The sequence below is a fragment of the Papaver somniferum genome, unplaced genomic scaffold (genome assembly GCF_003573695.1).
Source record: "Papaver somniferum cultivar HN1 unplaced genomic scaffold, ASM357369v1 unplaced-scaffold_80, whole genome shotgun sequence".
In the NCBI taxonomy this organism is placed as follows: domain Eukaryota; kingdom Viridiplantae; phylum Streptophyta; class Magnoliopsida; order Ranunculales; family Papaveraceae; genus Papaver; species Papaver somniferum.
In genome coordinates, this window is record NW_020650971.1 from 3200073 (window position 1) to 3213735 (window position 13663).

Below are 13663 nucleotides of genomic sequence, written 5' to 3' on the forward strand. Positions count from 1 at the left end.
GTCCCCTGCATTCTGCCGCTTCAGCGCTTACGAGTCCATTGGAATGACTGCATCTTGCTTGGATGAAATCTCCTGCATAAGAACGACAGATTAGTGCCCATCCCGAGTAAGCAACATGATCAATAATTTTAAAGGATTCATCACAAAAGAAAGATAAATATGGGGATGGTGGTGGATTCCAGGTAGTCATTGTGTGTTGCACTCTATTTTGGTTGTTATGATGTAGCTTCAACATATGCTTTCCCGTGGATTCATTCAGCAGCTGAATAATTTGTATAACCTCAACTGGGTTTGGTTTTATATCTTCAAAAACATATTTGCATCGAGCTTTCCAGATCTCCCAAAGTGTGTTTGCCATAATAACTGTCCAATTCTCAATCAGATTATTGAACTCATTGTCAAACCAACTTTGAATCCACTCTTGAACTGAAGAATTATTGCTAGGAATGCTTCTCCTAGCTCCTGGTGTTGTAAACCATATGGCCCTGACAAACAGAAAATCCCATAATATGTGCTTTGTTGTCTCAATATCTTGCTTGCAAACTTTAAACTGCTCACCCATGTAGTGAAGAACTCTTGCCATTCATTCATTAGATGTGACAATGTCAATCATACACTTCCACAGAAAGTGCTTTACTCTTGGTAGAATATGTATTTTCCAGATTTTCTTCCAGATTTCTGCTACTGCTACATCAATGATAGGACCTCCCCTTTTTAGTTCCACCAATTTTCTATATGCTGACTTAACAGTAAAGTCACCATTCCTTGTCAAAGTCCATATGAGTTTATCTTCCCCATTCTGCGGTATTCGCGTTTTCTAGTATCTTCATAGCGTCTTGTTGGTTGAATAGTTGTTGCACCACTGTCACCTTCCATGTCATGATCAATGAGATCTGCAACTTTGTTGTAAGTATTTGCAATTTCTAAAACTACAGCTGGAACAGGAGGTTCTTGTTTGCCTAAGATCCATATATCAGACCAGATGGAGATATTGTGTCCATTACCAACTAACCAGAAGCTAAATTTGACAATGAACTGTATACTCCCTTGAATACTCTTCCAAGCCCAAGTTGAGTTTTTATTCTTCTTTGCATGCAACCCTGTAGAAGTTGGAAAATATCTTTCTTTTAAGGCTAGCTTTTGCCCATAACTTGTCTTCATTCTTTAATAATCTCCATGTTGCTTTTGCCAAGAGAGCTCTATTGAAACACTTTAAATCTCTGAATCCCATACCTCCATTCAGCTTTTTCTTGTTAATAGCTGGCCAATCGATAAGATAGAAACCTCCAGATTCTTCCTTTCCCCACCAAAAGTTACGTTGAATACTATCTAGTTCCTTTATGGTAGCATCTGGAACCTTGAAAATTCCCATGTAATGTGATGGCATAGTGTTTAGTACATGCTTCACAAGTATTAATCTTCCTGACCGGTTAATGAACTTCCCTCTCCATTTGGTTAAACAATTTTTTGTGTTCACCACTAAACTTGAGAAAGAAGTAGTTTTTTTCCTGTTTAAGAAGAGTGGTATTCTCAGATACTTTTTTTCAAGATTCATCTCCTTCATATTCAATCTTCTTAGTAAAATTCTGCAGTGCCTTGGGTGCATATTTTTTGAGAAAAAAACAGCAGATTTCTGAAAGTTTATCTGTTGTCTTGACATGTTGCTGAAAGACTTTATCACCTGAAGTAGATTGGTGACGTTGTGTATATCATCCTTGGCAAAAACAAGGCAATCATCTGCGAAAAGCAAATGAGTGACTTGTGGGGCTTTACTCGAAATCTTGATACCCTGAATTTTACCATCCAGCTCAGCTTTGGCTAATGCACGAGTGAAGACTTCCATTGTAAGTAAGAATAAATATGGAGAGATGGGATCTCCCTATTGTATCCCTCTTGTTGGTTTGAAAGCCTTTCCTGGAGTACCATTAGAAGAATTTGAATGTCAGTAGTGCTTACACATTCCTGGATGAAATTGCACCATTTAGAATTGAACCTTAATAGCTTCATTACTCGGTCAAGAAAAACCCATTCGACACGATCAAAATCTTTAGACATGTCGACTTTAAGAGCCATGTGGCCTTTATTCGTTTTGTTTCTATTCATGCAATGGATAAGCTCTGATGTAGTTTTTAAGTGGTAGTAAAGTTCACTCAACTCGGATTATGTAGACTCGATTTTAGACTCAAATTAAAATAGAAAACTTAAAAAGAATGTATTCAAGTTTATAAAAAGCACTGAGACTTTGGATTCCACCAATCTCCAATTTTTATGTGATTTAATCTAGTCAATATTTATTCAACTCTTTACGTTTAAAGTGATTCTAATATTTTCGCCTAGACAAGTAGATTCTCAAAACAATAGTTGTAAATCGAAAGCATGGACCATCAAAAGATTTAACCTAAGCATGACCCATCAATTGAGAACACAACCACTTAATCAGAATCATATATTCGATTTCAGTTCAGTGCAAATAATCATAAAAGAATTACGAAAATTAAGTTAAATAGAATTTACCACATAATAATTGGAAAAATGGCTTCCTCCGTCGCCTAAGCAATGGGGTTTAACTCCTCATATTAATCACTTGCTCAAAATATTTGTTTATGGTTCAAAAGTTGATTAAAAGATGAAAAACTATAACTCTGAATGTTTGCAACGGTGTATTGGAGTCGCAAAACGAATGACTGACTGTGACAAAGAAGTTACTGTAGCAGAGTTACAAATTTGAGACGATGTTCTTATTTGCAACGGATGTTCTTCAGCAGTAGCAGCAGAAATACGGGTTTCCTGCAACTTGATCAATTCGCCTCTGTGGTGTTACAAACTCCTCTGCGACTGCTCCAATAACTTCGTTTTTTTCCCTGGGACTTAAACACACCTTTTATACTACTCAGAAACCTAAAAATAGCGATTAATTCTCTCTTTTTATTTTCGTGCAAGCCACGGCAATAATCTCTTCTTCCGACTTCCTTAATCGTTTCTGAGACTTCCAAACCATCCTAAACTCTTCCTTAGATAGAATACTACCTTAGGAAACAATATCACGCGTTTAGTCTCCCTGGAATTCCTAAAATAATTCCACAAAGTTTCCGTGCAAAGCTCAAACTCTGTTTCCTTTTTACGGCTTATCCAGCCCAATTCGATTGATTCCAGCGCACATACCAGGCCTTTTTAGTTGAATCACGTCCATCCCAGCAAATTTCAGTGATTGAACCTCACTAAAACATCTTCGAAATCCAATCGAAAGTTTGGTTCTTCGGTGGTTATTTCTTCCCGCCTTTTTCTGAATTTCAACGAAGAAGATGACCTCCCCCTATCCTGTGCTGGTATCCCTTTAGCAGCTGCCTGGAAATGGATGCCCCTTAGTAATTGGTCACCCCTTATGCATTTGAGGGGTCTGAATAGCAAGTGTCCTCCGGGGGTGCCCCGCGCAACTTTTCGAGCCGATTTTTCCAAAAATGTTTGTTGGTCAAAAATACCTACACACACATAAAACACCATAATAAGTACAAAAATGAGCACTATCAATATATAGAATCGAGACAAATTAGACACAAAAATGTGTCTATCAAATACCCCCAAACCTATTATTTGCTAGTCCTCGAGCAAAAATAAAATAAAATAAAATAAAATCCTAACTTACTGACGCAGGCACCGTCGATTGCATTTAGCATATGCAATAAGCCTTTAAACCCCTAAGTGTCCCTAGTGGCGGAGTGTTGTCTCCGGAGGGCTTACAAGAGGTATACTCACAAAACCTTTACTCCAGACCTTAGCTATCTACGCAGAACCTTGGAAGGCACTAAAGAATCTCCTTGGTTGGCATACTTATTGACTACAGGAGGAAGTACCCTGATGCGAAATTCCAATTGTTGTACACGAGTTTGCACTCAAGTGTACTAAATTCATATAAAGTGACAGAGCTCTACTCAGATAGTCACACTATGGACATCAATATCCGGAGTCAAAACTAATCACATGGATAGATCAAGAAGATGGATATAGAGAAAAACATAGATGGTTTTGATGTTTACTAAGTGACCGGCGTTTCCCATATCTGTCTGAAGGCCTCCGCCAAAATGAACCTATCCTAATGGATTGAGATATTAGTCTGACTAATATCAACACAACTGGCATATACAAGGGAACCAGTGATCGATAATCCTAATTCTAGTTCAACACAACTGGCATATACAAGGGTACCAGTGGTCGACTTTATTCACTTTTTTTTTCAACCTTTTTTTTTGATCTGTTTGGTCTAATTGGTCTTTTTTTTTTCTTTGTAACTCAATCACTGTAATTTACCCTAGCATTGGTAACAACTTGAATCGTGGGCCCCACCTATCACTTAGAGAAACATGGTTTAAAAACAAAATAAAATAAAAATAGAAGTGAAAAGGACTCAACGAGATATGGTGAAACTATCATGTTATTTCTAACACCTGAGCTCTGTGCTTTTATGAATAGACTCTTCTATATGTTTCCATCTAATCAGATTGGTTCCTCAACTCCTACGTTCAAAATGCTTCCATCCACTTAGATTGGTTGGTGCAATCCTCAATAGGCATAAATTTCTAAGTTCTGGAGTTTATTTATTCATACTGCAACTAAAAAGTTTCTCCCATACCCCCAAACTTAAATCTAACATTGTCCTCAATGTTCTAAAGATAAAATTAAAAGCATGAACAAGGAAAAACTGTTACCATTTGAAGCTAAAGAGATAAGGAAAGATATTATCATGTTGCATGAGATTGGGTTACCTCCCAAAAAGTGCTAAATTTAAAGTCTTCAGCCAGACGTCAAATACCACAAAATGGCTAATTACCTTTCAAATCATATATCAATAGTCGAAACAACTGTGGGTCAACAAAAGCAAATAAAATTGCCACAATTATCGGACAACTGCACCAAATAAGAAAAATGAACAGACATAGCACATCCTCATCCAAGGTTTCCTGCAAGACAACTGGGTTTTTCTGTTGTGCCCATTTGGGCTTCATATGAGTGTCTTGACAAATTGACTCATTCGAACAACAAGTCTTTAGAATTTCCTCCTGGAAAATATCAGGAGGATCCGGTTGCGGAGTCGGAAGTGACTCAAGTAATACCTCAGGTACACTAGGCTCGAATCTCAAGTTAGAGACTTCTAATGGAGATAATTGACCATTACTACCCCCAAACTTAGGGTAGTCAGTATTCTCGGACAAACCTCTAACTATTTCTTGAATTTCTGGATCCTCAGAGTCTTTAAAATACTCAAGAGCTTCTTCTAGTTCATTACCCCCAAACTTAGGGTCAACACTACTCTCCGTAAGGCCTAGCACTATGGCTTGAATCTCAGGGTCCGTAGAGTCTTTAAAGTACTCAAGAGCTTATTCTAGTTCAAAAGTTTGGTCACCTAACTGACTTAAGAGAATTTCCTCATCAAGTTCATCTAAGGAATCACCAAATAAAGTGTCGTCCCAATTATCCTGAGTTAGATCCTGAACTAAAGTGCTAATCATATTCACTTCTTCTAAATCATCGGAAGGTTGTCTATTAACATTAAAGACATTTAGTTCAGTGGTCATATTACCAAAGGATATGTTCATAAGTCCGGTCCTACAGTTGATGACAACGTTAGCTGTGGATAAAAATGGGGGACCTAAAATCACCGGTATTTGAGCACTAGGATCCTGAACAGGCTGAGTATCTAGAACAACGAAATCCACTGGATAAATAAATTTATCAACCTCAATCAGAACATTCTCTATGACACCACGAGGTATTTTGACAGACCTATCAGCTAATTGCAATGTCATTTTAGTCGGTTTCAACTTACCAAGACCTAGCTGGTTGTATACATGATAAGGGAGTAAGTTCACACTAGCTCCTAAGTCAAGCAATGCCCTATCTACTGAATAATTACCGATCACACAAGATATGATGGGGCATCCAGGGTCTTTATACTTAGGGGATGTTTGGTTCAGAAGGATTGAACTTACCTGACCAGCTAAAAAGGCTTTCTTATGGACATTAAGCTTACGCTTTCGTGTACAAAGGTCCTTAAGGAACTTGGCATAAGCAGGCATTTTCCTAATTGCTTCTAATAAAGGGATGTTAATGTTTACATGCTTAAATATCTCTAATATTTCATTGAAAGTCGACTCTCTCTTTGTTGGAGCTAACAATTGTGGATATGGGGATTAGGGTACAAAATGAGACCTGTCGGGAACCACATTGGCATCACTATAAATTTTATTGGTTTCTTCAGTTAGTGGCTCCTTCTGGGGCTCATCTTGGGAACTATAAGGTGGATCTACAGTATGTCCACTATTAGGCATGGCTACCTTATTGTCTACCGTTTTACCACTCCTAAGGGTTATGACAGAATTCACTTGATTAAATGGTTTTGCACCTACTTCATTAACTCCTCTAGGGTTGGGTATCGGTTGACTAGGGAACTTACCTTTTTCTCTTAGAGACTCATTGATCAGACTAACCTGGTCTTTAAATTCAGAAATGGCCTGACTATGTTCTTGTCATATCCTATCATTAGCTTCTATGCTTTGTGAAAGCAATTGACGCATATTTTCAGTATTTTGAATAAACGAGGTGAGAGTTTCCTCTAGACTTAAGATTTTCTTATCAGACTGATTCTGAAACTGAGTTGATCCTGAAGTATTCTTAGTATAGCCAAAACCTGGGGGAACATTAGAATTACTAAACTGACCTTGGTCCTTAGACCATGAAAGGTTCGGATGGTTTTTCCAACCAGGATTATAGGTTTCTGAATATGGGTCAAACTTCTGACGGTTATCAAACCTAGTGTTATTATAGAGAGCATTGGCTTGCTCTTTATTATTCTGGCATTCCCAAAAAGGCTCTACGCTACCACTAGTGTGACCCAATTCTAAAGCTTCTAACCTTTTTTCTATAGCAGCAATTTTGGCATCTGATTCATAGCCTCCTTCTACCCTATTAACGTTTCCTCTACCTAGAAGAATTGTTCTCTTGGGTTCCCTACAATATTCCCATTGCTGGGTATTTTCGGCGATTTCATTCAAAAATTCCATCGCCGTATCAACAGTTTGGTTTTCAAAACCACCAGTGCATAGAGACTCAACCATGGTTATTGTCGAATAATCTAAACCCTCATAAAGGATTTGAAATAGCCTAACCTTTTCTAAACCATGATGAGGACATTGGGCTAATAAGTCATTGAACCTTTCCAAATACCTATATAAGGATTCTTCCTCCTGTTGAGAAAATGTGCAGATTTGCGTCCTAATAGACGATGTTTTGTGCCTAGGGAAAAACTTGTTCAAAAAGGCAGATGTAAGTTGTTCATATGTTTCTATTGAACCGGAAGCCAAACTATATATCCACGATTTGGCTTTATCTTTCAGGGAAAAAGGAAATAACCTAAGTTTCAAAGCATCATCATCAAGGTCTCTAATCTTTAGGGTACTACAAATTTCCTCAAAATCCCTAACATGGAAGTATGTGTTTTCATTTTCTTTTCCTAAAAAGATTGGGAGCATCTGTAGGGTCCCAGGCCTAAGTTCATAATTTGCTTCAGTTTCGGCTAACCTGATACAAGAAGGACGAGTAGTCCTAGTTGGGTTCAACAAAGCTTTCAAAGTTGCCATTGCTGGCACTATCGGGATATTTGGGATTCTATGCAATCACAAAACAAGGATGACTCAACCAAATCAAACCTAATTTTCTAGCAAACAAAAATCATGATGGTTCACTTAGATTGTTTCTAGACCATCTTCTATTCTTTCGGAAAGGAACTCGTTACAATCTGAGCAAACCCCTATGGAATCAATCCGAGTCAAAGTAAGTTGAATCGAGGCGAGGGAAGCTCAGTGGAGCTTTGATACCCAAGGCCTCACCGGTTACAAAGAGGCGCAGTCACGCATTCAACTCACAGAAACCATCATGAACTTCGAAGTATGCTCAAAAGAGTAACCAATATTTTTCGAACGACTTTCCTATTAAGCTCGTTACCCTATCGGTCTCGTTCTAGTCAAAATTTTAGGCTTAGGTTCGCGTTTGGTTTCGTTTTCCTAAGGCGGACAAGAAGAGAATGGTGATGAAATCTGAACCCTTATCTTGTATGGCCAGTCCTTTCCCTTTACTAGGAAATTAAAGCAGCCGTTTTCAAGTCCTCAGCATATATGCAAACGAAGGAATACAGTAAACCCGCTGACAGGGGATTCGCGGGTGTTTCGAAAAACTTACCTCCCGTACCAGACAGGCGAAGAACCGCTGAAGTCGACTCGGGCCACGACTCCTATGTCATGTACGAACCCGAGGGGCCGAGGCGATATCGTAATCACCGTCCTTCTCTGCACACAGTTTTTATTTAAACCAACCCTTCCGTAGGGTTTAAAAATAATAATGTCCCAGTCCAAAAATAAAGTCCAAAAAGTGTCCAAAAATAAAAAGAAAAATTACAAAAAATAAAACCCTATTTACAGTTTCTAAAAATAAACCACAATAACTATATACAAAATCTTCTTCTTCACTCTTTTCGGATTCCTCTTTTCTTTCCTTCTTTCGCGATGCTTTACTTTTATAGCACTTTTTCTTTCCTTGTAGCTTCGCTCAAAATCTGAAAAGAATCAAAAAATACCAAAGGCGTAAAAGAGAACAAAAATTCTAAAAGAAATAAAATAAATCTAAAACCTAATACAAATCCGCGTCGGCGGCGCCAAAAATTGATGTAGTTTTTAAGTGGTAGTAAAGTTCGTTCAACTCGGATTATGTAGACTCGTTTTTAGACTCAAATTAAAATAGAAAACTTAAAAAGAAATTGTATTCAAGTTTATAAAAAGCACTGAGACTTTGGATTCCACCAATCTCCAATTTTTATGTGATTTAATCTAGTCAATATTTATGCAACTCTTTACATTTAAAATGATTCTAATATTTTCGCCTAGACAAGTAGATTCTCAAAACAATAGTTGTAAATCGAAAGCATGGACCATCAAAAGATTTAACATAAGCATGACCCATCAATTGAGAACACAACCACTTAATCAGAATCATATATTCGACTTCAGTTCAGTGCAAATAATCATAAAAGAATTACGAAAATTAAATTAAATAGAATTTACCACATAATAATTGGAAAAATGGCTTCCTCCATCGCCTCAGCAATGGGGTTTAACTCCTCATATTAATCACTTGCTCAAAATATTTGTTTATGGTTCAAAAGTTGATTAAAAGATGAAAAACTATAACTCTGAATGTTTGCAACGGTGTATTGGAGTCGCAAAACGAATGACAGACTGTGACAAAGAAGTTACTGTAGCAGAGTTACAAATTTGAGACGTTGTTCTTATTTGCAACGGATGTTCTTCAGCAGTAGCAGCAGAAATACGGGTTTCCTGCAACTTGATCAATTCGCCTCTGTGGTGTTACAAACTCCTCTGCGACTGCTCCAATAACTTCGTTTTTTTCCCTGGGACTTAAACACACCTTTTATACTACTCAGAAACCTAAAAATAGCGATTAATTCTCTATTTTTATTTTCGTGCAAGCCACGGCAATAATCTCTTCTTCCGACTTCCTTAATCGTTTCTGAGACTTCCAAACCATCCTAAACTCTTCCTTAGATAGAATACTACCTTATGAAACAATATCACGCGTTTAGTCTCCCTCCTAAAATAATTCCACAAAGTTTCCGTGCAAAGCTCAAACTCTGTTTCCTTTTTACGGCTTATCCAGCCCAATTCGATTGATTCCAGCGCACATACCAGGCCTTTTTAGTTGAATCACGTCCAGCCCAGCAAATTTCAGTGATTGAATCTCACTAAAACATCTTCGAAATCCAATCGAAAGTTTGGTTCTTCGCTGGTTATTTCTTCCCGCCTTTTTCTGAATTTAAACGAAGAAGATGACCTCCCCCTATCATGTGCTGGTATCCCTTTAGCAGCTGCCTGGAAATGGATGCCCCTTAGTAATTGGTCATCCCTTATCCATTTGAGGGGTCCGAATAGAAAGTGTCCTCCGGGGTGCCCCGCGCAACTTTTCGAGCCGATTTTTCCAAAAATGTTTGTTGGCCAAAAATACCTACACACACATAAAACACCATAATAAGTACAAAAATGAGCACTATCAATATATAACAAATTAGACACAAAAATGTGTCTATCAAATAGCTCATGAGCCAATGTGATGTTATCACCAATTTCTCTACATGGAACGTATGCGGATTTCATGGGGGAGATGATCTTTCCTAGCTGCAACTTTAACCTGTTTGCTAAGATTTTCGAGATAATCTTGTATGTTGAGTTATACAATGCTATTGGCCGATAATCACCTGGCGTCTGTGGTAGATTGCATTTGGGTATAAGACATAGATTAGTCTTATTATCTTTCTGATCAATCTTCCAGTATGGAAGAAACTTTGTATCATGTTGATGACGTCATCTTTTATCGTACTCCAGTTTGGTTGGAAGAATCCCGGTGGAAATACGTCTGGCCCTGGTGCTTTCCAAGGCTGCATTTGCTTCAACGTATTGTAGATTTCATTCTCTGTTGGCATTCTTTTAAGAAACTCATTATCTTCTTCAGTGATACAGGGTGGCAGAAGTTTGAGCAGCTCCTCATTTGTGTCTGGGTTAGAAGTAGACATTATATCCTTGAAATGTTCAGCTAACAGTGATTCAAGTTGCTCTTTGTCATTACACCATGTTCCATATGGTTTTTTTAGTGTTTCGATTCTTTTTCTCGATCTTCTCCTATTTGCTTGAAGGTGAAAGTGCTTAGTGTTTTGATCTACTTCATGGAAGAATGTATCTCTCGACTTCTGTTTGTAGAAAATCTCTTCAAGATGATGCCACTCTTCAATTTCTTTCTCAACTTCTTGTACAGTTTTAGTATTATCTAAACCATTTGGGGAAGGTTTTTAGAGTTCATTTAATTGTTGCTTCATATCCATGAGCTTGTCATGTGTGTTGCCAAATTTGCTTCTATTCCATAGTGATAAGTCTCTTCTTGTTTAAGATAATTTTTTATCTAAAACATACTGAGCAGAACCCCTATGACTCTTGGACCAAGAAGATTTAATCCGAAGTTTACATCTTGCATCTCTCAACCAGCATTCAAAGAACTCCCAGTTCTTTGCACTGCAAAAAAGTGTTAGGAAACAAATCCAACAGGATAGGGAAATGATTAGAAAATAAGAAGGGTAAATGCTTTAGGAAACAATCAGGAAAATTTAGTAATCAATCATAGTTCAGTAGAGCTCTATCTAATTTGGATTTTATTTTTCCTGTACCATGTGAATTGCTAGTCCATGTAAATGGATTACCATGATAACCTAAATCACTTAAACCTGCCTCATGGATGATGTTGCTAACTCTTGAGGAGAAGGAAGAAGATCCCTTATTATTAATTCTTTATTCTTCATGTAAGGTGAAGTTCAAGTCACCAATGATTATCCAAAGTGCATTGATATCATAGTTTATGCAAATATCTCTAATGAAATTCCATTGAACTTGTTTTTCTTGAGGGTATGGGGATCCATAAACGCAAGACAACATCCATCTAGCTTTTTGTTAGAGCATTGCTCGGTCGAACTTACATGCATTGTTATCTCAAGCATGTTTGTCAATATTAATGATCAAAACTATAAGTCTTGATTTCTAGTCTACTATAGTAAAGTCACGGACTAGGATAGAAAGTGTAGTTGAGCTCAAGAACTCCATGGAAATCATCATACAAGACGAAGAGCTACTCAAGGAACCGGTGGAAATTCATCGACTAAAAGGTAGATGGAGACTTGAACTTATCTATCACTCAAAAGTCTATGTATCTCCTATCTTGAGACAAAAGTCGTTTTTCTATATAGACTTTGATTATACACATTTGGTATTTCGATCCGAGTTTATCTCGTCTATCTATTTCTCGAAATATGTGTTGGTAAGCTTTCACTTTAGCCAAATTCATCTTTACCTAGTGACGAAAGTCATGTTATGTTTCAATCACTTTGAAAATTGCTTTGACGAAAAATGGTTTGTGAATAAAAACGATATAACATTCTCTAAGAATGTTTCAATGATTGAAATGAGAGTTTAGATTATATAACCATTGGTGGATATAAGCATTTTTGTGCAAAGACATATATGTATAAGTCCTTATTCCTTGAACCGAAGTTTGTGAACTTTGTTGATCAAGAGAACCGGAACAAGAGCCATGAACTCAGTCCGCGTACCCAGTCCACGAACTGGCGGAAGTTCTCGACCCGAGAAAATCTGCTGGAGTTTGTGAACTCCTTTCGGGAACTTAAGTCCGCGAACTTGAGTTGGTTATATCTAACGACGATTGTTCTTGAACTCATGTTTATATAAACTAAGGAATGTATTTGCAAACCGTGGCTATAAAGTTCATGAAATGATTCGAGTGAATCAAATCGTTTTTACTTCGATTGTGTCTTGTGTAGTTACATAAGATCTAAGCAATTGAACAACTCTCTAACTAGTTCATTGAGTCATTTGAACAAGTTATGATGAAGAAGAATATGGTTGATATAAAATTTCTCATATGGCTAACCATTTGGTTAACTATTGTTGAACCAACAAATGTACATGTTTGGGTACGGTTACACAAACCTAAAATCGTGCATTTCAATTGTGTGTAACAAGCTAAGTTTTCGATCCAACGGTTGAAATATATTAGCTTGAATTTAATCAGGTTTTCATTTAACGGTGAATATTGAATGCTTTATTACCAAGCTAACATTGATTGCAAACCCTGATTTGAAAGACTATATAAGGGAGAACTCTAGCAACTGGGAAACATAATCCCCACACCTTATGTGTGATACTAGTTGTGTAAGCTAGAGTCGATTATCCTTTAACCTTTGGTTTCTTCTTCTAAACCAGGTTAACGACTTAAATACTTCATTGGGATTGTGAAGCCAGACTGATACTACTTTCTCGTAGTTGTGTGATATGATCTTGCTGTTTCTATCGTACGAGTACAATCGCAAAGATTGGCTTGAGATTGATATATCCGATAGGCAAGATATAAAAGTAGTCACAAAAATTTTCGTTTCATCGTTTGTGATTCCACAATATCTTCTTTCGCCGCGTCGATTAAGATTATTATGAGGTGATTGATAATACTAGGTTGTTCTTCGGGAATATAAGTTCGGATTATCAATTAGTTCCTGCTCACCTTGATTTATCAAAAGACGGAATAAAACTCGTAAGTATATCTGTGGGAGACAGATTTATCTATTACCGTAGACTTTTCTGTGTGATACAGATTTGTTTATTAAAGTCTTCGACTTTGGGTCGTAGCAACTCTTAGTTGTGGTGAGATCAGCTAAGGGAATCAAGTGTGTAGCATCCTGCTGGGATCAGAGACGTAAGAGCATAACTGTACCTTGAATCAGTGTGAGATTGATTGGGGTTCAACTACAGTCCAGACCGATGTTAGTTTGTAGTAGGCTAGTGTCTGTAGTTGCTTAATACAGTGTGTTCAATCTGGACTAGGTCCTGGGGTTTTTCTGCATTTGCGTTTTCCTCGTTAACAAATTCTGGTGTCTGTGTTATTTCTATTCCGCATTATATTTTGTTACATAATTGAAATATCACAGGTTGTGCGTTAGTTCAATCAATTAGAATATCTGACCTGTGATTGTTGATTTAAATTGATTGAC